At 46.4% G+C, this 24,391-nt stretch overlaps 1 protein-coding gene and 1 long non-coding RNA gene across 4 annotated transcripts in view; one reads left to right on the top strand and one right to left on the bottom strand.

The window, feature by feature from the left end:
• Nucleotides 1-20,127, top strand: part of LOC149303644 (uncharacterized) — a 27,685-nt gene extending 7,558 nt beyond the window's left edge. The window contains exons 2-4 of one of the 2 annotated variants that reach the window (XR_016272009.1): nucleotides 13,770-13,906; nucleotides 15,968-16,165; nucleotides 19,466-20,127. This is a non-coding gene — a long non-coding RNA (uncharacterized LOC149303644). Of the gene's footprint in view, nucleotides 1-13,766; nucleotides 13,907-15,967; nucleotides 16,166-19,465 lie in introns of both variants that reach the window. The other variant, XR_016272010.1, reaches the window with a different exon arrangement.
• HSD17B14 (hydroxysteroid 17-beta dehydrogenase 14) overlaps nucleotides 18,915-24,391 on the bottom strand; it is a 21,869-nt gene continuing 16,392 nt past the window's right edge. The window contains exon 10 of one of the 2 annotated variants that reach the window (XM_089481011.1): nucleotides 18,915-19,271. The gene's annotated coding sequence lies outside the window, so the exon portion shown is untranslated. Of the gene's footprint in view, nucleotides 19,272-21,244; nucleotides 22,601-24,391 lie in introns of those variants that run through there. The other variant, XM_089481009.1, reaches the window with a different exon arrangement.

Genomic DNA, 24,391 nt, shown 5'->3' with positions numbered 1-24,391 from the left:
GTCTCTTTTTATGTCTTTCCTCTTTTCCTCTTCTACAGAAGCCTAGTCAAAACTAAAGACATGAAGGTGGTTCTGCTGGTTTAACTCACCTGAGGCGACCTACTTGAGGGTCACAAGAAAATAAAGCAGATGTGGGCAGAACAATGGGTTTATGTAATCTCCTTTGGGTTGGTGTTTTTTTTTTAATGAGAACCCTGACATTCCTCAACAGCAGGGGTAGGCAACCTTTTTGAGCCGGGGGCCGGGTTGCTGTCCCTCAGACAACTGGGGGGCCGAAGCCGGGGGTGGAGCTTCCACCATCCGGGGGCGGAGCTGTACATGGGGGTGGAGCTTCCACCCTCTGGGGCGGAGCTGCATGCCAGGGCGGAGCTTCCACTATCTGGAGGCAGGGCCACATGTCAGGGGTGGAGTTTCCACCCTCCGGGGGCGGGGCCACATAATAATAATATTTGCAAGAAGCGACTAGGCAAGGCCACAAAACAGCAAAAAATGCATGCCACTGTCTGAACCCAGAAATGTGCAAGCAAGTCCATGTGGGGGGATCTTGCAAAGACAATACCAAGGGATAACAACAATAATAATAGCAGTATTTGCAAGGATGGAAGCTACTAGGCAAGGCCACAATCATAGAGTTGGAAGAGACCCCAAGGGCCATCCAGTCCAACCCCCTGCCATGCAGGAAATCAGAATCAAAGCATCCCCAAAGGAGCATTGGGGGGGGGGGGGTTGCAAAGATAGTAAGGGAGTCACAAAGCATAGGAGAAACATAGAATCATAGAGCTGGAAGAGACCCCAAGGGCCATCCAGTCCAACCCCCTGCCATGCAGGAAATCAGAATCAAAGCGGTTGCAAAGATAGTAAGGGAGTCACAAAGCATAGGAGAAACATAGAATCATAGAGCTGGAAGAGACCCCAAGGGCCATCCAGTCCAACCCCCTGCCATGCAGGAAATCAGAATCAAAGCGGTTGCAAAGATAGTAAGGGAGTCACAAAGCATAGGAGAAACATAGAATCATAGAGCTGGAAGAGACCCCAAGGGCCATCCAGTCCAACCCCCTGCCATGCAGGAAATCAGAATCAAAGCATCCCCAAAGGAGCATGGGGGGGGGTTGCAAAGATAGTAAGGGAGTCACAAAGCATAGGAGAAACATAGAATCATAGAGCTGGAAGAGACCCCAAGGGCCATCCAGTCCAACCCCCTGCCATGCAGGAAATCAGAATCAAAGCGGTTGCAAAGATAGTAAGGGAGTCACAAAGCATAGGAGAAACATAGAATCATAGAGTTGGAAGAGACCCCAAGGGCCATCCAGTCCAACCCCCTGCCATGCAGGAAATCAGAATCAAAGCGGTTGCAAAGATAGTAAGGGAGTCACAAAGCATAGGAGAAACATAGAATCATAGAGCTGGAAGAGACCCCAAGGGCCATCCAGTCCAACCCCCTGCCATGCAGGAAATCAGAATCAAAGCGGTTGCAAAGATAGTAAGGGAGTCACAAAGCATAGGAGAAACATAGAATCATAGAGCTGGAAGAGACCCCAAGGGCCATCCAGTCCAACCCCCTGCCATGCAGGAAATCAGAATCAAAGCGGTTGCAAAGATAGTAAGGGAGTCACAAAGCATAGGAGAAACATAGAATCATAGAGCTGGAAGAGACCCCCAAGGGCCATCCAGTCCAACCCCCTGCCATGCAGGAAATCAGAATCAAAGCATCCCCAAAGGAGCATGGGGGGGGTTGCAAAGATAGTAAGGGAGTCACAAAGCATAGGAGAAACATAGAATCATAGAGCTGGAAGAGACCCCAAGGGCCATCCAGTCCAACCCCCTGCCATGCAGGAAATCAGAATCAAAGCGGTTGCAAAGATAGTAAGGGAGTCACAAAGCATAGGAGAAACATAGAATCATAGAGTTGGAAGAGACCCCAAGGGCCATCCAGTCCAACCCCCTGCCATGCAGGAAATCAGAATCAAAGCGGTTGCAAAGATAGTAAGGGAGTCACAAAGCATAGGAGAAACATAGAATCATAGAGCTGGAAGAGACCCCAAGGGCCATCCAGTCCAACCCCCTGCCATGCAGGAAATCAGAATCAAAGCGGTTGCAAAGATAGTAAGGGAGTCACAAAGCATAGGAGAAACATAGAATCATAGAGCTGGAAGAGACCCCAAGGGCCATCCAGTCCAACCCCCTGCCATGCAGGAAATCAGAATCAAAGCGGTTGCAAAGATAGTAAGGGAGTCACAAAGCATAGGAGAAACATAGAATCATAGAGTTGGAAGAGACCCCAAGGGCCATCCAGTCCAACCCCCTGCCATGCAGGAAATCAGAATCAAAGCGGTTGCAAAGATAGTAAGGGAGTCACAAAGCATAGGAGAAACATAGAATCATAGAGTTGGAAGAGACCCCAAGGGCCATCCAGTCCAACCCCCTGCCATGCAGGAAATCAGAATCAAAGCATCCCCAAAGGAGCATGGGGGGGGGGGGTTGCAAAGATAGTAAGGGAGTCACAAAGCATAGGAGAAACATAGAATCATAGAGTTGGAAGAGACCCCAAGGGCCATCCAGTCCAACCCCCTGCCATGCAGGAAATCAGAATCAAAGCGGTTGCAAAGATAGTAAGGGAGTCACAAAGCATAGGAGAAACATAGAATCATAGAGTTGGAAGAGACCCCAAGGGCCATCCAGTCCAACCCCCTGCCATGCAGGAAATCAGAATCAAAGCGGTTGCAAAGATAGTAAGGGAGTCACAAAGCATAGGAGAAACATAGAATCATAGAGCTGGAAGAGACCCCAAGGGCCATCCAGTCCAACCCCCTGCCATGCAGGAAATCAGAATCAAAGCATCCCCAAAGGAGCATGGGGGGGGGGGTTGCAAAGATAGTAAGGGAGTCACAAAGCATAGGAGAAACATAGAATCATAGAGCTGGAAGAGACCCCAAGGGCCATCCAGTCCAACCCCCTGCCATGCAGGAAATCAGAATCAAAGCGGTTGCAAAGATAGTAAGGGAGTCACAAAGCATAGGAGAAACATAGAATCATAGAGCTGGAAGAGACCCCAAGGGCCATCCAGTCCAACCCCCTGCCATGCAGGAAATCAGAATCAAAGCGGTTGCAAAGATAGTAAGGGAGTCACAAAGCATAGGAGAAACATAGAATCATAGAGCTGGAAGAGACCCCAAGGGCCATCCAGTCCAACCCCCTGCCATGCAGGAAATCAGAATCAAAGCGGTTGCAAAGATAGTAAGGGAGTCACAAAGCATAGGAGAAACATAGAATCATAGAGCTGGAAGAGACCCCAAGGGCCATCCAGTCCAACCCCCTGCCATGCAGGAAATCAGAATCAAAGCATCCCCAAAGGAGCATGGGGGGGGGGGGTTGCAAAGATAGTAAGGGAGTCACAAAGCATAGGAGAAACATAGAATCATAGAGCTGGAAGAGACCCCAAGGGCCATCCAGTCCAACCCCCTGCCATGCAGGAAATCAGAATCAAAGCGGTTGCAAAGATAGTAAGGGAGTCACAAAGCATAGGAGAAACATAGAATCATAGAGCTGGAAGAGACCCCAAGGGCCATCCAGTCCAACCCCCTGCCATGCAGGAAATCAGAATCAAAGCGGTTGCAAAGATAGTAAGGGAGTCACAAAGCATAGGAGAAACATAGAATCATAGAGTTGGAAGAGACCCCAAGGGCCATCCAGTCCAACCCCCTGCCATGCAGGAAATCAGAATCAAAGCGGTTGCAAAGATAGTAAGGGAGTCACAAAGCATAGGAGAAACATAGAATCATAGAGCTGGAAGAGACCCCAAGGGCCATCCAGTCCAACCCCCTGCCATGCAGGAAATCAGAATCAAAGCATCCCCAAAGGAGCATGGGGGGGGGGGTTGCAAAGATAGTAAGGGAGTCACAAAGCATAGGAGAAACATAGAATCATAGAGCTGGAAGAGACCCCAAGGGCCATCCAGTCCAACCCCCTGCCATGCAGGAAATCAGAATCAAAGCGGTTGCAAAGATAGTAAGGGAGTCACAAAGCATAGGAGAAACATAGAATCATAGAGCTGGAAGAGACCCCAAGGGCCATCCAGTCCAACCCCCTGCCATGCAGGAAATCAGAATCAAAGCGGTTGCAAAGATAGTAAGGGAGTCACAAAGCATAGGAGAAACATAGAATCATAGAGTTGGAAGAGACCCCAAGGGCCATCCAGTCCAACCCCCTGCCATGCAGGAAATCAGAATCAAAGCGGTTGCAAAGATAGTAAGGGAGTCACAAAGCATAGGAGAAACATAGAATCATAGAGCTGGAAGAGACCCCAAGGGCCATCCAGTCCAACCCCCTGCCATGCAGGAAATCAGAATCAAAGCGGTTGCAAAGATAGTAAGGGAGTCACAAAGCATAGGAGAAACATAGAATCATAGAGTTGGAAGAGACCCCAAGGGCCATCCAGTCCAACCCCCTGCCATGCAGGAAATCAGAATCAAAGCGGTTGCAAAGATAGTAAGGGAGTCACAAAGCATAGGAGAAACATAGAATCATAGAGCTGGAAGAGACCCCAAGGGCCATCCAGTCCAACCCCCTGCCATGCAGGAAATCAGAATCAAAGCGGTTGCAAAGATAGTAAGGGAGTCACAAAGCATAGGAGAAACATAGAATCATAGAGCTGGAAGAGACCCCAAGGGCCATCCAGTCCAACCCCCTGCCATGCAGGAAATCAGAATCAAAGCGGTTGCAAAGATAGTAAGGGAGTCACAAAGCATAGGAGAAACATAGAATCATAGAGTTGGAAGAGACCCCAAGGGCCATCCAGTCCAACCCCCTGCCATGCAGGAAATCAGAATCAAAGCGGTTGCAAAGATAGTAAGGGAGTCACAAAGCATAGGAGAAACATAGAATCATAGAGCTGGAAGAGACCCCAAGGGCCATCCAGTCCAACCCCCCGCCATGCAGGAAATCAGAATCAAAGCATCCCCAAAGGAGCATGGGGGGGGGGGGGTTGCAAAGATAGTAAGGGAGTCACAAAGCATAGGAGAAACATAGAATCATAGAGCTGGAAGAGACCCCAAGGGCCATCCAGTCCAACCCCCTGCCATGCAGGAAATCAGAATCAAAGCGGTTGCAAAGATAGTAAGGGAGTCACAAAGCATAGGAGAAACATAGAATCATAGAGCTGGAAGAGACCCCAAGGGCCATCCAGTCCAACCCCCTGCCATGCAGGAAATCAGAATCAAAGCGGTTGCAAAGATAGTAAGGGAGTCACAAAGCATAGGAGAAACATAGAATCATAGAGCTGGAAGAGACCCCAAGGGCCATCCAGTCCAACCCCCTGCCATGCAGGAAATCAGAATCAAAGCATCCCCAAAGGAGCATGGGGGGGGGGTTGCAAAGATAGTAAGGGAGTCACAAAGCATAGGAGAAACATAGAATCATAGAGCTGGAAGAGACCCCAAGGGCCATCCAGTCCAACCCCCTGCCATGCAGGAAATCAGAATCAAAGCGGTTGCAAAGATAGTAAGGGAGTCACAAAGCATAGGAGAAACATAGAATCATAGAGTTGGAAGAGACCCCAAGGGCCATCCAGTCCAACCCCCTGCCATGCAGGAAATCAGAATCAAAGCGGTTGCAAAGATAGTAAGGGAGTCACAAAGCATAGGAGAAACATAGAATCATAGAGTTGGAAGAGACCCCAAGGGCCATCCAGTCCAACCCCCTGCCATGCAGGAAATCAGAATCAAAGCGGTTGCAAAGATAGTAAGGGAGTCACAAAGCATAGGAGAAACATAGAATCATAGAGCTGGAAGAGACCCCAAGGGCCATCCAGTCCAACCCCCTGCCATGCAGGAAATCAGAATCAAAGCGGTTGCAAAGATAGTAAGGGAGTCACAAAGCATAGGAGAAACATAGAATCATAGAGTTGGAAGAGACCCCAAGGGCCATCCAGTCCAACCCCCTGCCATGCAGGAAATCAGAATCAAAGCGGTTGCAAAGATAGTAAGGGAGTCACAAAGCATAGGAGAAACATAGAATCATAGAGTTGGAAGAGACCCCAAGGGCCATCCAGTCCAACCCCCTGCCATGCAGGAAATCAGAATCAAAGCGGTTGCAAAGATAGTAAGGGAGTCACAAAGCATAGGAGAAACATAGAATCATAGAGCTGGAAGAGACCCCAAGGGCCATCCAGTCCAACCCCCTGCCATGCAGGAAATCAGAATCAAAGCATCCCCAAAGGAGCATGGGGGGGGGGGTTGCAAAGATAGTAAGGGAGTCACAAAGCATAGGAGAAACATAGAATCATAGAGCTGGAAGAGACCCCAAGGGCCATCCAGTCCAACCCCCTGCCATGCAGGAAATCAGAATCAAAGCGGTTGCAAAGATAGTAAGGGAGTCACAAAGCATAGGAGAAACATAGAATCATAGAGCTGGAAGAGACCACTAGGGCCATCCAGTCCAACCCCCTGCCATGCAGGAAATCAGAATCAAAGCATCCCCAAAGGAGCATGGGGGGGGGGGGTTGCAAAGATAGTAAGGGAGTCACAAAGCATAGGAGAAACATAGAATCATAGAGCTGGAAGAGACCCCAAGGGCCATCCAGTCCAACCCCCTGCCATGCAGGAAATCAGAATCAAAGCGGTTGCAAAGATAGTAAGGGAGTCACAAAGCATAGGAGAAACATAGAATCATAGAGTTGGAAGAGACCCCAAGGGCCATCCAGTCCAACCCCCTGCCATGCAGGAAATCAGAATCAAAGCGGTTGCAAAGATAGTAAGGGAGTCACAAAGCATAGGAGAAACATAGAATCATAGAGCTGGAAGAGACCCCAAGGGCCATCCAGTCCAACCCCCCGCCATGCAGGAAATCAGAATCAAAGCGGTTGCAAAGATAGTAAGGGAGTCACAAAGCATAGGAGAAACATAGAATCATAGAGTTGGAAGAGACCCCAAGGGCCATCCAGTCCAACCCCCTGCCATGCAGGAAATCAGAATCAAAGCGGTTTGCAAAGATAGTAAGGGAGTCACAAAGCATAGGAGAAACATAGAATCATAGAGCTGGAAGAGACCCCAAGGGCCATCCAGTCCAACCCCCTGCCATGCAGGAAATCAGAATCAAAGCGGTTGCAAAGATAGTAAGGGAGTCACAAAGCATAGGAGAAACATAGAATCATAGAGTTGGAAGAGACCCCAAGGGCCATCCAGTCCAACCCCCTGCCATGCAGGAAATCAGAATCAAAGCGGTTGCAAAGATAGTAAGGGAGTCACAAAGCATAGGAGAAACATAGAATCATAGAGCTGGAAGAGACCCCAAGGGCCATCCAGTCCAACCCCCTGCCATGCAGGAAATCAGAATCAAAGCGGTTGCAAAGATAGTAAGGGAGTCACAAAGCATAGGAGAAACATAGAATCATAGAGTTGGAAGAGACCCCAAGGGCCATCCAGTCCAACCCCCTGCCATGCAGGAAATCAGAATCAAAGCATCCCCAAAGGAGCATGGGGGGGGGTTGCAAAGATAGTAAGGGAGTCACAAAGCATAGGAGAAACATAGAATCATAGAGTTGGAAGAGACCCCAAGGGCCATCCAGTCCAACCCCCTGCCATGCAGGAAATCAGAATCAAAGCGGTTGCAAAGATAGTAAGGGAGTCACAAAGCATAGGAGAAACATAGAATCATAGAGCTGGAAGAGACCCCAAGGGCCATCCAGTCCAACCCCCTGCCATGCAGGAAATCAGAATCAAAGCGGTTGCAAAGATAGTAAGGGAGTCACAAAGCATAGGAGAAACATAGAATCATAGAGTTGGAAGAGACCCCAAGGGCCATCCAGTCCAACCCCCTGCCATGCAGGAAATCAGAATCAAAGCGGTTGCAAAGATAGTAAGGGAGTCACAAAGCATAGGAGAAACATAGAATCATAGAGTTGGAAGAGACCCCAAGGGCCATCCAGTCCAACCCCCTGCCATGCAGGAAATCAGAATCAAAGCGGTTGCAAAGATAGTAAGGGAGTCACAAAGCATAGGAGAAACATAGAATCATAGAGTTGGAAGAGACCCCAAGGGCCATCCAGTCCAACCCCCTGCCATGCAGGAAATCAGAATCAAAGCGGTTGCAAAGATAGTAAGGGAGTCACAAAGCATAGGAGAAACATAGAATCATAGAGCTGGAAGAGACCCCAAGGGCCATCCAGTCCAACCCCCTGCCATGCAGGAAATCAGAATCAAAGCATCCCCAAAGGAGCATGGGGGGGGGGGTTGCAAAGATAGTAAGGGAGTCACAAAGCATAGGAGAAACATAGAATCATAGAGCTGGAAGAGACCCCAAGGGCCATCCAGTCCAACCCCCTGCCATGCAGGAAATCAGAATCAAAGCGGTTGCAAAGATAGTAAGGGAGTCACAAAGCATAGGAGAAACATAGAATCATAGAGTTGGAAGAGACCCCAAGGGCCATCCAGTCCAACCCCCTGCCATGCAGGAAATCAGAATCAAAGCGGTTGCAAAGATAGTAAGGGAGTCACAAAGCATAGGAGAAACATAGAATCATAGAGCTGGAAGAGACCCCAAGGGCCATCCAGTCCAACCCCCTGCCATGCAGGAAATCAGAATCAAAGCGGTTGCAAAGATAGTAAGGGAGTCACAAAGCATAGGAGAAACATAGAATCATAGAGCTGGAAGAGACCCCAAGGGCCATCCAGTCCAACCCCCTGCCATGCAGGAAATCAGAATCAAAGCGGTTGCAAAGATAGTAAGGGAGTCACAAAGCATAGGAGAAACATAGAATCATAGAGTTGGAAGAGACCCCAAGGGCCATCCAGTCCAACCCCCTGCCATGCAGGAAATCAGAATCAAAGCGGTTGCAAAGATAGTAAGGGAGTCACAAAGCATAGGAGAAACATAGAATCATAGAGCTGGAAGAGACCCCAAGGGCCATCCAGTCCAACCCCCTGCCATGCAGGAAATCAGAATCAAAGCGGTTGCAAAGATAGTAAGGGAGTCACAAAGCATAGGAGAAACATAGAATCATAGAGTTGGAAGAGACCCCAAGGGCCATCCAGTCCAACCCCCTGCCATGCAGGAAATCAGAATCAAAGCGGTTGCAAAGATAGTAAGGGAGTCACAAAGCATAGGAGAAACATAGAATCATAGAGCTGGAAGAGACCCCAAGGGCCATCCAGTCCAACCCCCTGCCATGCAGGAAATCAGAATCAAAGCGGTTGCAAAGATAGTAAGGGAGTCACAAAGCATAGGAGAAACATAGAATCATAGAGCTGGAAGAGACCCCAAGGGCCATCCAGTCCAACCCCCTGCCATGCAGGAAATCAGAATCAAAGCGGGTTGCAAAGATAGTAAGGGAGTCACAAAGCATAGGAGAAACATAGAATCATAGAGCTGGAAGAGACCCCAAGGGCCATCCAGTCCAACCCCCTGCCATGCAGGAAATCAGAATCAAGCTCCCAAAGGAGCATGGGGGGTTGCAAAGATAGTAAGGGAGTCACAAAGCATAGGAGAAACATAGAATCATAGAGCTGGAAGAGACCCCAAGGGCCATCCAGTCCAACCCCCTGCCATGCAGGAAATCAGAATCAAAGCGGTTGCAAAGATAGTAAGGGAGTCACAAAGCATAGGAGAAACATAGAATCATAGAGTTGGAAGAGACCCCAAGGGCCATCCAGTCCAACCCCCTGCCATGCAGGAAATCAGAATCAAAGCGGTTGCAAAGATAGTAAGGGAGTCACAAAGCATAGGAGAAACATAGAATCATAGAGTTGGAAGAGACCCCAAGGGCCATCCAGTCCAACCCCCTGCCATGCAGGAAATCAGAATCAAAGCGGTTGCAAAGATAGTAAGGGAGTCACAAAGCATAGGAGAAACATAGAATCATAGAGCTGGAAGAGACCCCAAGGGCCATCCAGTCCAACCCCCTGCCATGCAGGAAATCAGAATCAAAGCGGTTGCAAAGATAGTAAGGGGAGTCACAAAGCATAGGAGAAACATAGAATCATAGAGTTGGAAGAGACCCCAAGGGCCATCCAGTCCAACCCCCTGCCATGCAGGAAATCAGAATCAAAGCGGTTGCAAAGATAGTAAGGGAGTCACAAAGCATAGGAGAAACATAGAATCATAGAGCTGGAAGAGACCCCAAGGGCCATCCAGTCCAACCCCCTGCCATGCAGGAAATCAGAATCAAAGCATCCCCAAAGGAGCATGGGGGGGGGGTTGCAAAGATAGTAAGGGGAGTCACAAAGCATAGGAGAAACATAGAATCATAGAGCTGGAAGAGACCCCAAGGGCCATCCAGTCCAACCCCCTGCCATGCAGGAAATCAGAATCAAAGGCGGGTTGCAAAGGATAGTAAGGGAGTCACAAAGCATAGGAGAAACATAGAATCATAGAGCTGGAAGAGACCACAAGGGCCATCCAGTTCCAACCCCCTGCATGCAGGAAATCAGAATCAAAGCGATCCCCAAAGGAGCATGGGGGGGGGGGTTGCAAAGATAGTAAGGGAGAGTCACAAAGCATAGGAGAAACATAGAATCATAGAGCTGGAAGAGACCCCAAGGGCCATCCAGTCCAACCCCCTGCCATGCAGGAAATCAGAATCAAAGACGGTTGCAAAGATAGTAAGGGAGTCACAAAGCATAGGAGAAACATAGAATCATAGAGTCTGGAAGAGACCCCAAGGGCCATCCAGTCCAACCCCCTGCCATGCAGGAAATCAGAATCAAAGCGGTTGCAAAGATAGTAAGGGAGTCACAAAGGAGAAACATAGAATCATAGAGTTGGAAGAGACCCCAAGGGCCATCCAGTCCAACCCCCTGCCATGCAGGAAATCAGAATCAAAGCGGTTGCAAAGATAGTAAGGGAGTCACAAAGCATAGGAGAAACATAGAATCATAGAGCTGGAAGAGACCCCAAGGGCCATCCAGTCCAACCCCCTGCCATGCAGGAAATCAGAATCAAAGCATCCCCAAAGGAGCATGGGGGGGGGGGTTGCAAAGATAGTAAGGGAGTCACAAAGCATAGGAGAAACATAGAATCATAGAGCTGGAAGAGACCCCAAGGGCCATCCAGTCCAACCCCCTGCCATGCAGGAAATCAGAATCAAAGCGGTTGCAAAGATAGTAAGGGAGTCACAAAGCATAGGAGAAACATAGAATCATAGAGTTGGAAGAGACCCCAAGGGCCATCCAGTCCAACCCCCTGCCATGCAGGAAATCAGAATCAAAGCGGTTGCAAAGATAGTAAGGGAGTCACAAAGCATAGGAGAAACATAGAATCATAGAGTTGGAAGAGACCCCAAGGGCCATCCAGTCCAACCCCCTGCCATGCAGGAAATCAGAATCAAAGCGGTTGCAAAGATAGTAAGGGAGTCACAAAGCATAGGAGAAACATAGAATCATAGAGCTGGAAGACACCACTAGGGCCATCCAGTCCAACCCCCTGCCATGCAGGAAATCAGAATCAAAGCATCCCCAAAGGAGCATGGGGGGGGGGGGTTGCAAAGATAGTAAGGGAGTCACAAAGCATAGGAGAAACATAGAATCATAGAGCTGGAAGAGACCCCAAGGGCCATCCAGTCCAACCCCCTGCCATGCAGGAAATCAGAATCAAAGCGGTTGCAAAGATAGTAAGGGAGTCACAAAGCATAGGAGAAACATAGAATCATAGAGTTGGAAGAGACCCCAAGGGCCATCCAGTCCAACCCCCTGCCATGCAGGAAATCAGAATCAAAGCGGTTGCAAAGATAGTAAGGGAGTCACAAAGCATAGGAGAAACATAGAATCATAGAGCTGGAAGAGACCCCAAGGGCCATCCAGTCCAACCCCCCGCCATGCAGGAAATCAGAATCAAAGCGGTTGCAAAGATAGTAAGGGAGTCACAAAGCATAGGAGAAACATAGAATCATAGAGTTGGAAGAGACCCCAAGGGCCATCCAGTCCAACCCCCTGCCATGCAGGAAATCAGAATCAAAGCGGTTGCAAAGATAGTAAGGGAGTCACAAAGCATAGGAGAAACATAGAATCATAGAGTTGGAAGAGACCCCAAGGGCCATCCAGTCCAACCCCCTGCCATGCAGGAAATCAGAATCAAAGCGGTTGCAAAGATAGTAAGGGAGTCACAAAGCATAGGAGAAACATAGAATCATAGAGCTGGAAGAGACCCCAAGGGCCATCCAGTCCAACCCCCTGCCATGCAGGAAATCAGAATCAAAGCGGTTGCAAAGATAGTAAGGGAGTCACAAAGCATAGGAGAAACATAGAATCATAGAGCTGGAAGAGACCCCAAGGGCCATCCAGTCCAACCCCCTGCCATGCAGGAAATCAGAATCAAAGCGGTTGCAAAGATAGTAAGGGAGTCACAAAGCATAGGAGAAACATAGAATCATAGAGCTGGAAGAGACCCCAAGGGCCATCCAGTCCAACCCCCTGCCATGCAGGAAATCAGAATCAAAGCGGTTGCAAAGATAGTAAGGGAGTCACAAAGCATAGGAGAAACATAGAATCATAGAGCTGGAAGAGACCCCAAGGGCCATCCAGTCCAACCCCCCGCCATGCAGGAAATCAGAATCAAAGCATCCCCAAAGGAGCATGGGGGGGTTTGCAAAGATACCAAGGGAGAGTAAATCACAGTCACCAAGCAGAGGAAAATACATGCACCAACCAACCTCTTCAGTGGCTCGCTCCGGCTGCCTGGCTGGCTGGCTCTCTTACTTTCGCTTTCCTTTTCTCTGCCGCCTCCTCCTTTCCCTCCCCTCCACACTCTTTTATTCATAGAGGGAGGCGGAGGGAGGAGGGCAGAGCTAGAAAAACGGAGCCAGGAGGGCGAAGGGCAGAGAGAGAAGGGAGGAGGGCGGAGCCCATTCGGAGGGCTGGTGCGCCCCGGGCCTCCTAGAGGGGCGCCGCCATTTTGAAAAAGAAAATGGCGGCCGGAGCGGCGCCAATCGGCGGCGCAATCGGCGGCAGGGGCGAGCGCGGGCCAGGCCTAGAGGCTTCGCGGGCCGCATCCGGCCCGCGGGCCGCACGTTGCCGATGCCTGCTCAACAGAGTCAGGGACAGACCAATGGCTGTGGGTGTAACTAAAGGCAAAATCGAAGCTTAAGGAGGAGGAGACAATTCCTTGTGTTCATATGTCTGGATGACCACCATGTATGAGCACTAATCTGAGATCCTACTGTTCAAGATTCTAGCAGCCTCCCCTTGCCTTTGCAACAGAGAAGAGAGAAGTGGAGGCCAGCTATGATCTTTCTTCAGAATTTATAAACGTTATTTGACTGCAGCTCCTCTAATCCACCAGCCAGGATGATAACTGTTCAACAGTTGGACATCAGAGGCCAGGATGCAGTAGCATACTCATGCAAGATGCCGCTGCTCCCACCAGAACTGGCCATTTCCCCACCACCACCTCCTGCAGTGCCCATCCATTCTAGAAATTGCTCCTTTTTGGCATCATAGGATGCTGCAATGGAAAATAAAGTGGAAGAAAGTTGTGATTCTCTTGGCAATTTTGAATACCAACGCACATTGTTGTATCTAGGCCACAGCACTTTCCTAATCTGCCACAAAAGCACTGAAGTTAATCTGCCTAATATTTAGAATTTCTCGGTGTGGGGTGTGTGCAACCCTGTCCAATAAATGTAACATTATCTCGTAACACCCAGAAAAGACAAGACACAGGCCTTGATAAGACAACAGGGATGGAGGGCAGAGACACAATAGTAGCAGTTGCCTTGAGGTCTTTGGTAGAACATTCCTCATTTTATCCCTGGCAAGTAATATAACTCTCCTTTTCTCCAGCAGAAACCTAATCTAGACCTCTAAACACAATCAGTCACATTAATCATGAAGTTTCAGTTCTCCACAAGATGTATGTCAGAAAGAAAGGGAAAAAAAAACCCACTAAAGAGAAGCAGAAGAGAGAGAACACGGTGTTCAAGGTAAGAAGCCTGTGCCAATATAAATAAAGAAAGTGGGAGGTGTGCTGCCAATGAACCATTGAAAGGAAGGGCAGCTCCAGGATTGGGACAGAAAGTCAGCTAGTGAACCAACAGTGCAAAAGCCTGGGCTGGAGAATGGGTGGTCTTCCAGAGGTTTTAGAACTGCATCTCCCATCATCTCTCCCAGCTGCCTACTCCTGGCTAGCACTGGTGGAACTGCAGTCCAGCTACACCTGAAGGGCCACATATTATTATTATTAACCTTTATTTATAAAGCACTGTAAATTTACATATTCCCCATCCCTTCTACATGCTAAGGGTAAACATTCAGTTTAAGATCATTTAAATGGAGTCTTACATAGGGCTTAAGGAAGCATTTGTTTGGCCCTCCAAAACCAGATGTAAGGCAGAGAACTGCACTGTGGTAATGGGAGGGTTAAAGGTAGTAGAAAGCCTAAGAGCAATCCTGTCTGGTTAGGGAGGACAGAATGGAGGTTCCAATTCTTTTTTTCTGTTTGGTGTGAAGCATTTTTACAAGGTAGCCTCTACTTTAGGAATGCCTTTGGGCTGTGCCCTCGCCTGCTTTCCTCAGTAGGTGGGGCCGCCATATGTCCAAAGAATGGAATCGGTAATTTCTCATAAGGAAACGTGAACTTCTGTAACCCTGTTCCAAGCCCAGGTACTGGGAAGTGTTTTGTTAAAGTTGTTAAAGTGTTGCTGAACTGCTAGCATTAGAAACACAACAATTAAGGACACAAATTAAATTCAGATGCTTTTGCCTGCTTCCAAAGACCACCTTCTTGGTAATATTACCAAGAAAAGTGGAAACCCGGGAAAAAACAGGAGGGAACTGTTTTTTTCCATTAAGCCCATGGCTTCACATTTCAATTTCTTCCATTCATAAAGTCACAGGAGAGGAGTAGTAGCTAAAAGAACTTTTTCAGAATCACTTAAGAGGAAAAAGATGATAGTGCACTTTCAAAATACACCCTGAGGAGGAAATAATCTTTATTTAATTGCTGTGAATCCAATGGAAACAGTTTAAAGCATGCATAGGGGCAGGAGTGGAGAAGACAAGGGAGGATCAGTACGCAAAGGGATCTTGTAGCACCTTTGAGATTAACTGTCAAAAGAAATTCACAGAATCATAGAGATGGTACAGACCACAAGGGCAATCCAGTCCATCTCCCTGCCATGCAGGAAGTTGTAGCGTAAGCTTTCCTAAATTTGGTCCACTTCCTCAAAGGCATGAACTGAAACGTTGCCCAGCAAAGACCTTTCTAATCAGACTATATGAATAGTCATAGAAATACAAAAACTGCAGGTATGGGATGAGGTGACAAGTTCTGTTTTAACGATGGTTTCTGAAGAACAAAGGCAGGAGGAAAGATGTTGCCTAAGGCCAGGGTAGGTGGATGACCATATGAATGGTGGAGGGAGTGTTGGAATGTGGTGTCTCTGAGGAAGTTGACCAGGTCTTTGAAAGGTTATGCTACCCCTCTCATTCAATATGCAAAGGAATCTTGCTGCACCTTTGAGACTATCAGAAATATAGACATTAGTAGTGTGGCATAGTGGTTTGAGTGTTGGACTATGACTCTGGAGACCAGGGTTCAATTCCCAGCTTGCCCATGAAATCCACTGGATGACCTCAAACAAGTCATACTTCCTCAGCCTCAGAAGATGGCAATGGCAATCCCACTATGAAGAAACTTGCCAAGAAAACCCTATGATAGGTTTGCCTTAGGGTCACCACAAGTTGGAAATGACTTGAAGGCATGCAACAACAACAATAACAAGCATGAGCTTCCGTAGGCTTTCACAGACTCAAAGTCTATGAAGGCTCATGCTACCAACTTCTACTTTTCAATTAGTCGCAAAGGTGCTGCAAAATCTCTTTACATATTCATTTCCCAGACTAACACAGCTATGTCTTTGAATTCTACTTTTCATTCAGTTAGTCTCAAAGGTGCTACAAGATTCCTTTGCATAAGGAAAGAAATACAGTAAGTTGAAGTAACGGTTTGGGATGCAACACTAATAATTCTCATCCCCTCTCAGGTTGGCAATGATATTACTTTGGAGAACAACATGGTGGGAATTTATCTGGCCAAAGGAAAAAAACAGACTTGTCTGCTGAACAAGAAGTGATCTTATGCAAGAGATAACTCCAGGATGTCACTGAAGTGGAGGTTTTTCAGAATGGTTCTGTTGGAGAGAGGAGAAATACAGCTACATCATGGGAGTCAAGTTGTGATGGTAAGAATTGGGGAATGCCTCTCCAATGTGGCAAACAGGGTCAGGAAGGCGGATCAGAGCCTAGATTCCCAGGCGGGAGAGAAAGCCAACAAATATCCTATGTACTGTTGTTGTCTGCCTTCTAGTAGTCAGTTTTGACTTATGGTGACTCCAAGGCCACCCTATCACAGGGTTTTCTTGGCAAGATTTGTCCAGGGAGGGGGGGTTGCCTTTGCCTTCCTCCAAGGCTGAGAGAGTGTGACTTGCCCAAGGCTACCCAGTGGGTTTCTGTGCTCGAGTGGAGATTTAAACCCTGTTCTCCAGAGTCATACTCCAACACTCAAACCACTGCACCATGCTGTCTTTCTATCCTAGTATATAGGATGTAGTAAGGAAGTCAGTACCTCTTAAGGAATTAGGAAAAAATCTGGAGAAGATGAGAGACAGTGTTGTATAGCAGTTTGAGCACTGGACTATGACTCTGGTGACAGTGACCAGACGTCCTCCCTTTCCAGGACATGTCCTACACTTCAGCCTTGCATCCAGGAGGAACTTCAGTATGTCAGGTGTAACTCTGTCTAGGAAAATCAAGCTTGGACTCAGTCTGTAGAGAGATCTTTTCCAAATGCTGTAGAATTCAAAGACATAGCCGTGTTAGTCTGTAGAATAAGTACCTAGAGAGATCTTGTAGCACCTTTGAGACTAACTGAAAGAAAGAAGTTGGCAGCATGAGAGCTTAATAGCCTTAAGTCTACTTCACTGAATGCACCTGAGGAAGTAGACTTACGCCTAGGAAAGCTCATGCTACCAACTTTCTTTCAATGAGTCTCAGAGGTGCTACAAGGTCTCCCTACATCAGTGGTTCCCCAAACTGTCCCCTTTAAGAGATTTTGGACTCCAGCTCCCAGAAGCCTCAGCCATGTTGGCCAACAGTCTGGGATTCTGGGAGCTGTAGTCCAAAAAAAACCCTTAGGGAGTACAGTTTGGGGACCACTGCTCTACACACTGAGGAACACGGCTATAGCTTTGGATTGTACAACTTTGGGAGAGGATATACCCAGGGAGGCCAGAGGATGCTTTTAGAAAGGACAAAATAGATGGGGGGATCTCTTTAAAAATGTGGGGTTCACGTTTCCGCCCGGAGCTATTTATGAGACGGACCCCTCCCTCTACCCCCGCCTCCTCCCTGGAAAACGTGGCCCCTTCCCTCTTAATGCAGAGATGGCTGCCTATCCCCGTCCCCCTTCGGCTCCCATCCCACTTACCCTCCGAGGGGCTGCAGTAGCCGCTGCTGCCATGCTGCCGGCGGTGCTTCTGCCTAATGGGGCCGGCGAGAGGGGGCTCCGGAGCCGCCAAGAAAGGTTCCGCCCCTGACACGCCTCCAGCCGCGCCTCTCTTTGCCTTCCCAGTCCTCCTGGGGCTCTCAGTCAGGACTCAGGAGAAAAGGCGGAGGCAGGCTGGGGCTGGGAAGCCAGCCAAGGAACAGCCCCTAGGCTCCTCTTTCCAGTGTCTCCAGTGTCCCATGCTGGAAGGAGAGCACTGCTAAGGAGGGGAGCATGTGTTCCCTTTTTACAGCTCCTTGGGCAAAGTCACACTCTCTCAGCCTCAGGGGAAGGCAGTGGCAGAAGTGCTACAACTAGTTCCCTTTGCAAACTGAAATAGAAATATGTGAAGTCGAAGGCTTAGTTTCATGGCCGGCATCCATCGTTTTTGGTGGGTTTTTCAGGCTACGTGGCCATGTTCTAACAGAGTTCCTTCCTGGTGTTTCGTCAGCATCTGTGGCTGGCATCTTCGGAGAATGCTTGCCTGGAAAAGAGTTGGGTGTATATATCCTTTGTGACCCTAGGAAGGCAGCAATGATTTCCATGTGTATTGTTCTACTGCTAATGGCAGGCCTCAGGGTGGGAGGCTATGCTGTTTGAAAAGACTGAAATTCAGGACCATGGCAACCACTCCCATGTCAGGATGCACAGGGAAGCCATTGAAATCCACAAACACTTGGACAATTTCAACAGGACAGAGGAATCCCTTAAAGTAAACAAGGTTTGGCTATCAGTCCTGAAAGACAGCAAGATGAAGACTCAACAAATGCAAATGGGAAATCTCCCAGGGTCAGGGGTTTCCCAGCAGACAATGAGCACTAGTCGAGCAGACACTCATCCTCTTGTGCATATGCTCCCACCCTGAGGCCTGCCATACACACACACACCCCTCCTTTCCTGGCAAGCATTCTCTGAAGATGCCAGCCACAGATGCTGGCGAAATGTCAGGAAGAGACTCTTCTAGAACATGGCCACATAGACCCAAAAAACCCACAAAAACTGTCAAACAGAAATAGCCCCTCCAGTCTAGGAAAAAGGCAGATGGGAAGGATGAGAAAAAAAGATGAGGAAAAAATGAATGCACAAGGAGGAGGATAAAAAGGGGCAAGGAGTTGAGGTTACTTCAGTGTGTTGAAGGCATGCATGAGTCAGTGTGTACTTATGTATTTAAAATGAAATAACACACCCTCCCTGTAGTCATTCTTGGCACCTGCTTGCATTGTAAGGTTTTTTTTTTGGGGGGGGGGGGCTTGGAGCCAATCACAACCACCCTCCCCACACACGCCCACTAACACAACCAATGGCAAGAATGGCAGTTTCACATACACCCATCGAGGAGCATGTATTCTCGCTTGCTCTACATATGCACAGCTAACAGCAGCCTAGGCACATGGCCAATAATAAGAGGAGAACAACACACAGACACCTTCCACGTCATCTGGGGCGTGTGTTATTTATTTAAATCTATAGCCCTCCCCAAAGCTTAGGATGTGGAAGGATAAGAAGGAAAAATGTACACATCCAGTGTTTAGATGGAAAGGAAGCATGAAGGAAAAACAAAACTCCCTGGATTAAATACAGCCACATTAGATATACAGGCCTTACAGTTTTTTCAAAGCTTTTGAACTATGTTCCCATTGATTCCATGTGCGAATTAGATAGTTCAGTCTCAAAACAGGTTTGGTCCAGTGTTGGCCTGTGACAATCTTAAGTTGAAAATTTCCAGTTCCAGTCTTCTTGACAGAACGGCAAACACACTGGCTAGCCCTTGGCAGGGTACTATTGGGTTTCAGTTTCTTCCGTGTCTGTGAAAAAAGAAACAAAGAGGGATTTGTGAATACAGTGGGCCCTTGGTATCCGTTGGGGTTTGGTTCCAAGATTCCCTGTAGGTACCAAAATCTGCGGGTGCTCAAGTCCCATTAAACAGGGGCATAGTGAAAGGGTGTCCATTATATAGAATGACAAAATCAAGTTCATTTTTTGAAATTTATATTTTTAGGAGTATTTTCAAGCTGTGGATTACTGAATTTGTGGATCAAAAATCCATGGATATGGAAGGCTGACTGCAATCACAATTCTTCCTCATCTTAAAGGATGACTGCCCTTATTCAAAAGTTACTGGGACTATTAGAGTTGTACATTCAACATTATAAATTCTTATTCCTCTGGCCTACCTATTTCCTAGAGCAAATGACAGTAAGATCCCAGCTTAAACTCTTCATACTAAAAATTGATCATCTTGCAGGGCTATTACAAAAACAACTGAAAGGAGAAATGGAAGCACTCTGAACACACTGGAAATGGTTTATAATTTATATTGATGGGTGGGTGTGCATAGTCAATGATGTTCGTGCATTTTCTTTATATAGGGTTTTTTTTAGAATTAAAATAAATTAATTCAAAAACCATGTAGAAAGTATTTGCTTCTCAAGGTTTCCCAGAATTCCTTGTGTTTGACATTGAAAGACAACATATTTTGAAGCTTGCAACATGTATATTGTGCATTTTTGTTGGCCCAATAAAGGAATCACTGTTTTCTAGATTTTGGATGTTATTGTAATTTACTGTATGGCCAACACGGCACCCCATGGATATGTTATCTGAACATTTGCTTTAGTTTCCTGAGTCCTGGGACATAAGAATGTCTGGTATCTTTCTGAATAAAATTAGAATAAAACTTGTTTGCAAATCCAAATCATCTAAGTAATTACAATGCAGCCATCTAGAAATTTGAAAGGCAATAGATAGGTTGCAGTTTATAAGGGTTTCTGGCAGGACTGCTGCATATTTTCTCAAGCAGAAATTCAACAAGAAAAGTTCCCCACTCTCATTGTTATTTTTTGCCTTTCAACTTATTGCAACCCTAAGGCGAACCTTTTCTGGGGCTGAGAGGGTGTGCCTCAACCAAGGTCATAGAAACAAAGTTGGGAGAGACCACAAGGGCCATCCAGTCCACCCCCTGCCATGCAGGAACTCACAATCAAACCATCCCTGACAGATGGCCATCCAGCCTGTTTAAAGACCTCCAAGGAAGGAGACTCTGAGGGAGGTCACCCAACAAGGTTCCTTGGCTGAGTGGGGAATCGAATCCTCATCTCCAAGGTCCTAGTCCTACACTCAAACCACTACGCCTCCCATGAGTGTCTTGTATCTTCCTTTTTTCATGAAGCAGCAACCAGAATTCCTAATGTGCACCTGGGACTTAATCATGTATTGCTCCAGTCTTGACAGAAAGTTTAGTTAATCATGTATTGCTCCAGCATTTTAGGTAATTGGCCTCTAGTTACACCTTGAAAGAAGTAATTAAGGGAGCAAATTGATTTGTTTCACAGGCAGTTCTTTATTCCACAGGATGCTGATGATTGATTCTGCTATTTCTCAAGAGCACAGGGATGCAGTTGTCTCTGGAGCAGGTGGAAACAGCTGCTTAGGCAGAAATGCCTTGCCCTACACCAGGGATGGGGAAAGTACACATTACATGTAGTCCCCAAGGCTATTTTTAAAAATATGTTGTTATTATTTTTCATTGCATAAATCAGGCACCGTTATCAATAAATATAGTTACAAAACCAATCCAGTTACACTTAAAACAAGATCACATATCAATTGTGTCAGTCTAAAATGATCTGTTTTGATGGCGATCCATGGGCGAGTTTATAATCTATCTATAATCTTTTCTTTTGCCCTACTAATTTTAAAGGTCATTTTCCCTCCCCGTTGTGAGGTATCGATTTCTACGTATCAAAGTACCTAATCAAATTAATCAAGACAAAACAAGTGAAGCAACAATTTCCAATTTATTGATTACAATCTTGCAAGAAGGGGTGTCTTGGGCAAGTAGGCACACCTGTCCCAAATTTTGCACAATAGTTGTAAGTCATTTTCTGCTGTAATTTTCTTTATCTCAGTTTTCATTGGCTGATGTACAAACTTTTAGAAACTCCCCTTACATGTGTATTTTCCACACCTTCTTCATACGACTTCATATAATGTATGTCCATTTAAATTAGTCATTATAGATTCATGGGTGTGTTACTAATATTCATAACCTTCATTTGGCATGGTCAGTCAGATTTTTGGTTTGAACATTTAGTCACCCTAGTAAAAAAATGATATTTCTGGCAAATAATGAGGATGAAACTTTTTATCTGTAGTTCCAGGCACTGGTCTACCTCCCTCTTTCAAATTTGTCCATGAATCCAGATGCAGACAAAGAATTTCTCTCTGATGCTTCTTGACTTAGTATACTTGTTTACATTATTAATATAAGATTTGTTCACTATTTTAGCCCTTTTAGTAATTGACATGGAAAAGATACTATTCATTCAGCTCATGATCTAAACCCAGCATACTTTATAAGTGAATATAAAACTTGCTTATTATCAAAGATATAAACCAACCCCCTTATTCTTGCTAAGCAATGTATTAATAGATAACAGTGTTCTATATATTTAGAAACTTAGCTCAATACACTTTTTACAAAGTCGACATGATACATATTTTTATTTAAGAAGTTTATCTCAAAACTAGTCTATCCTTTGCTAACTTATGTTTTCATTTATAAAATTTCTATTCAGTTAAAGAGCCACAGCTTTTGACCTTAAGGCTAAGCATTTACATAATTATGCGGTTTCCTTACCTCTAAAGTTAAAGGGGAAAAAACTTTTGAGGTCACAGAGTTTAGCCCTTTTGTTCCATTAGATATATACTGATTATATAGTATACATGTTTTTCAACCGTATCCAAGTGCTTCTAACTCTTTTACTAAATTTTATGTGTTTGATTCAAATTAATTTCTCTCACCCCTTAGGACCAAAGTCCAAACCTTATCCAACCCTCTGCAAAACAAAAGGCCCTCCAGACTCTTACAGGATTCCCCCCTGCCAATTTTTTTATTTTTGTTTGCTGTCATGTGCCTTCAAGTCATTTCAACTTATGGAGCCCCTAAAGCAAACCTATCACAGGGTTTTCTTGATATGTTTCTTCAGAGGGCTTTACTATTGCGATCGTCTGAGTCCAAGAATCTGTCACTTGCCCAGGGTCACACAGTAGGTTTCATGGCCGAGAAGGAATTAGAACTCTGTTTTCGAGTCATAGTCCAAGGCTCCAACCAGTATTAGAGTTTCATTTATGCCTTCAAAAGAAATGACAATATCAGTAATGCCCTATTCAATTGCATTGTTTGGATTATCCTTAAATTCAGTACTCAATTGCCCCTTCCAATAGGAAGGAGATGGGACAGTTTTGCTAAATTTACCCCCCTCCCAAGAAGAGGTCTTTTTTACAACAAGCCATATCCTGGATATGCTTGCTGTTGAACAAAATGGCCTCTATTGCGTCTAGGACAGTTCAGGGGAAGCCCAAAACATGGAGAAATTGCTGCCACGAAATTGTCCCAAAAGAACATGGGAGCATTTTGATGGGGAAATGGGACATTTTTGTTTGTGGGAGTGGGTGCAGTTTTGTTTGGGGGAACAATGCAGCCCCTAACCCATCCCTGGGACTTCATGGAGACAACACAACATGTCTTTTGCATCTGGTCTCCTCATAGCACATTATTCTGTTTACAGTAAAGTCCTCCTCCAGGCTAGGAGATGCGGCTGAACTCAGAAGGCGCATGGGACTGTTAGAGAGCCTTGTTAAGTGCCAAAACACGGCGGTTTCTGGGAACAATGCAACTGTTTATTTGGGGAAATAGATGGCCTACCACTGAGCTCCAAGCCATCTGGGCTGGCTACAGGACAGCCATTTATCTAGCAATCCAGGCCATAATTTACAGTCTCCGAGTTCTCAGTGCCTGGGCTTAACCCCAGGATATATGAATACTAAAATAAAAACAAAAGAGAAGAGCATGCTGCTTCTGGGCAGAACTAACAACCTTTTAGTGCAAAAATGGCAAACCTCTTTTGGCCTAAGGGCCAAATTCAGATTCAGAATGATCACGATTATCCACAAGAGGCAAAACAGTGGGACCCAAAATACCTGTATGTCCGAATTTAAAGCAATACCTCTGAGTAATCAAGCGTTGAGAGAGGCATTTCAACATTTTCAAATGAAGGGGAAAGCCATGCAAAAGCCAGAAAACTACCAAATGTGAGTGTCTTTGGAGCTATCTGCACTGCAGGTATAATCCAGTTGTGGCCACTTTAACTGCCATGGCTCAGTGCTATGGAATTCTGGGAACTGTAGTTCTCTCAGACATTTAGCGTTCTCTGTCAGAGAGCTCGTGCCACAACAAACTACAATTCTCAGAATCCCAAAGCACTGAGCCACAGCAGTTAAAGTGGTGTCAGACAGGATTATTTCTGCAGTGAGGATGCAGCCATAGAGGAGAAGAATGGTCATCTGGAGAATTCCAGGACCTCAATAGCTGGATTCAGTACCAGGGCCTGAAGTTTCCCACCCCTGTTTTAACCAATTGCTGTGACCTTAACAATGGCCAGATGTAAAAAAGGGTAAGGGTTCCCATACCTTTGGACTGGATGGCTGACAGATTCAAAGGGGCAGGAACTCTTTCTCTTTTCCATATGGCCACCCTAGCAGCTCATTTCTCAGACATCGGCAGATATCTATTCTTCCTTCAGAATCATGAAGTAAGTTTTGGCTGCTGATTTCTGGAATAGGAGCAAGTCAGTCCTGGTCTATTGGCAAACCTAATTCCTGAACATGCCATGAACACCCTTTATCAATGAGTAACAGCCTATCCAGACACAATTTGAAAAGGGATGGAGCAAGACCAACAGAGGCAAAGGAGCTATAGATAAAATAAACAGTAAAGGAGGGGAGAGACCATGAAGTTCATCCCCAGAGGAACAGTGAATCAGGATGGGTTTCAATGTGAATTCAATCTGAAACAGGATGGTGCTGTGATTCAGCAGCCTATCTGAACCTTGGGTGACACCTTGGGTGTCAAGATGCCAGTAGA

The sequence above is a fragment of the Sceloporus occidentalis genome, unplaced genomic scaffold (genome assembly GCF_023333645.1).
Source record: "Sceloporus occidentalis isolate IW3139 unplaced genomic scaffold, rSceOcc1.0.p SCAF_14, whole genome shotgun sequence".
Taxonomy (NCBI): Eukaryota; Metazoa; Chordata; class Lepidosauria; order Squamata; family Phrynosomatidae; genus Sceloporus; species Sceloporus occidentalis.
Note: the sequence above shows the minus strand (reverse complement) of the source record. Positions and strands in the feature narration are given on the sequence as shown.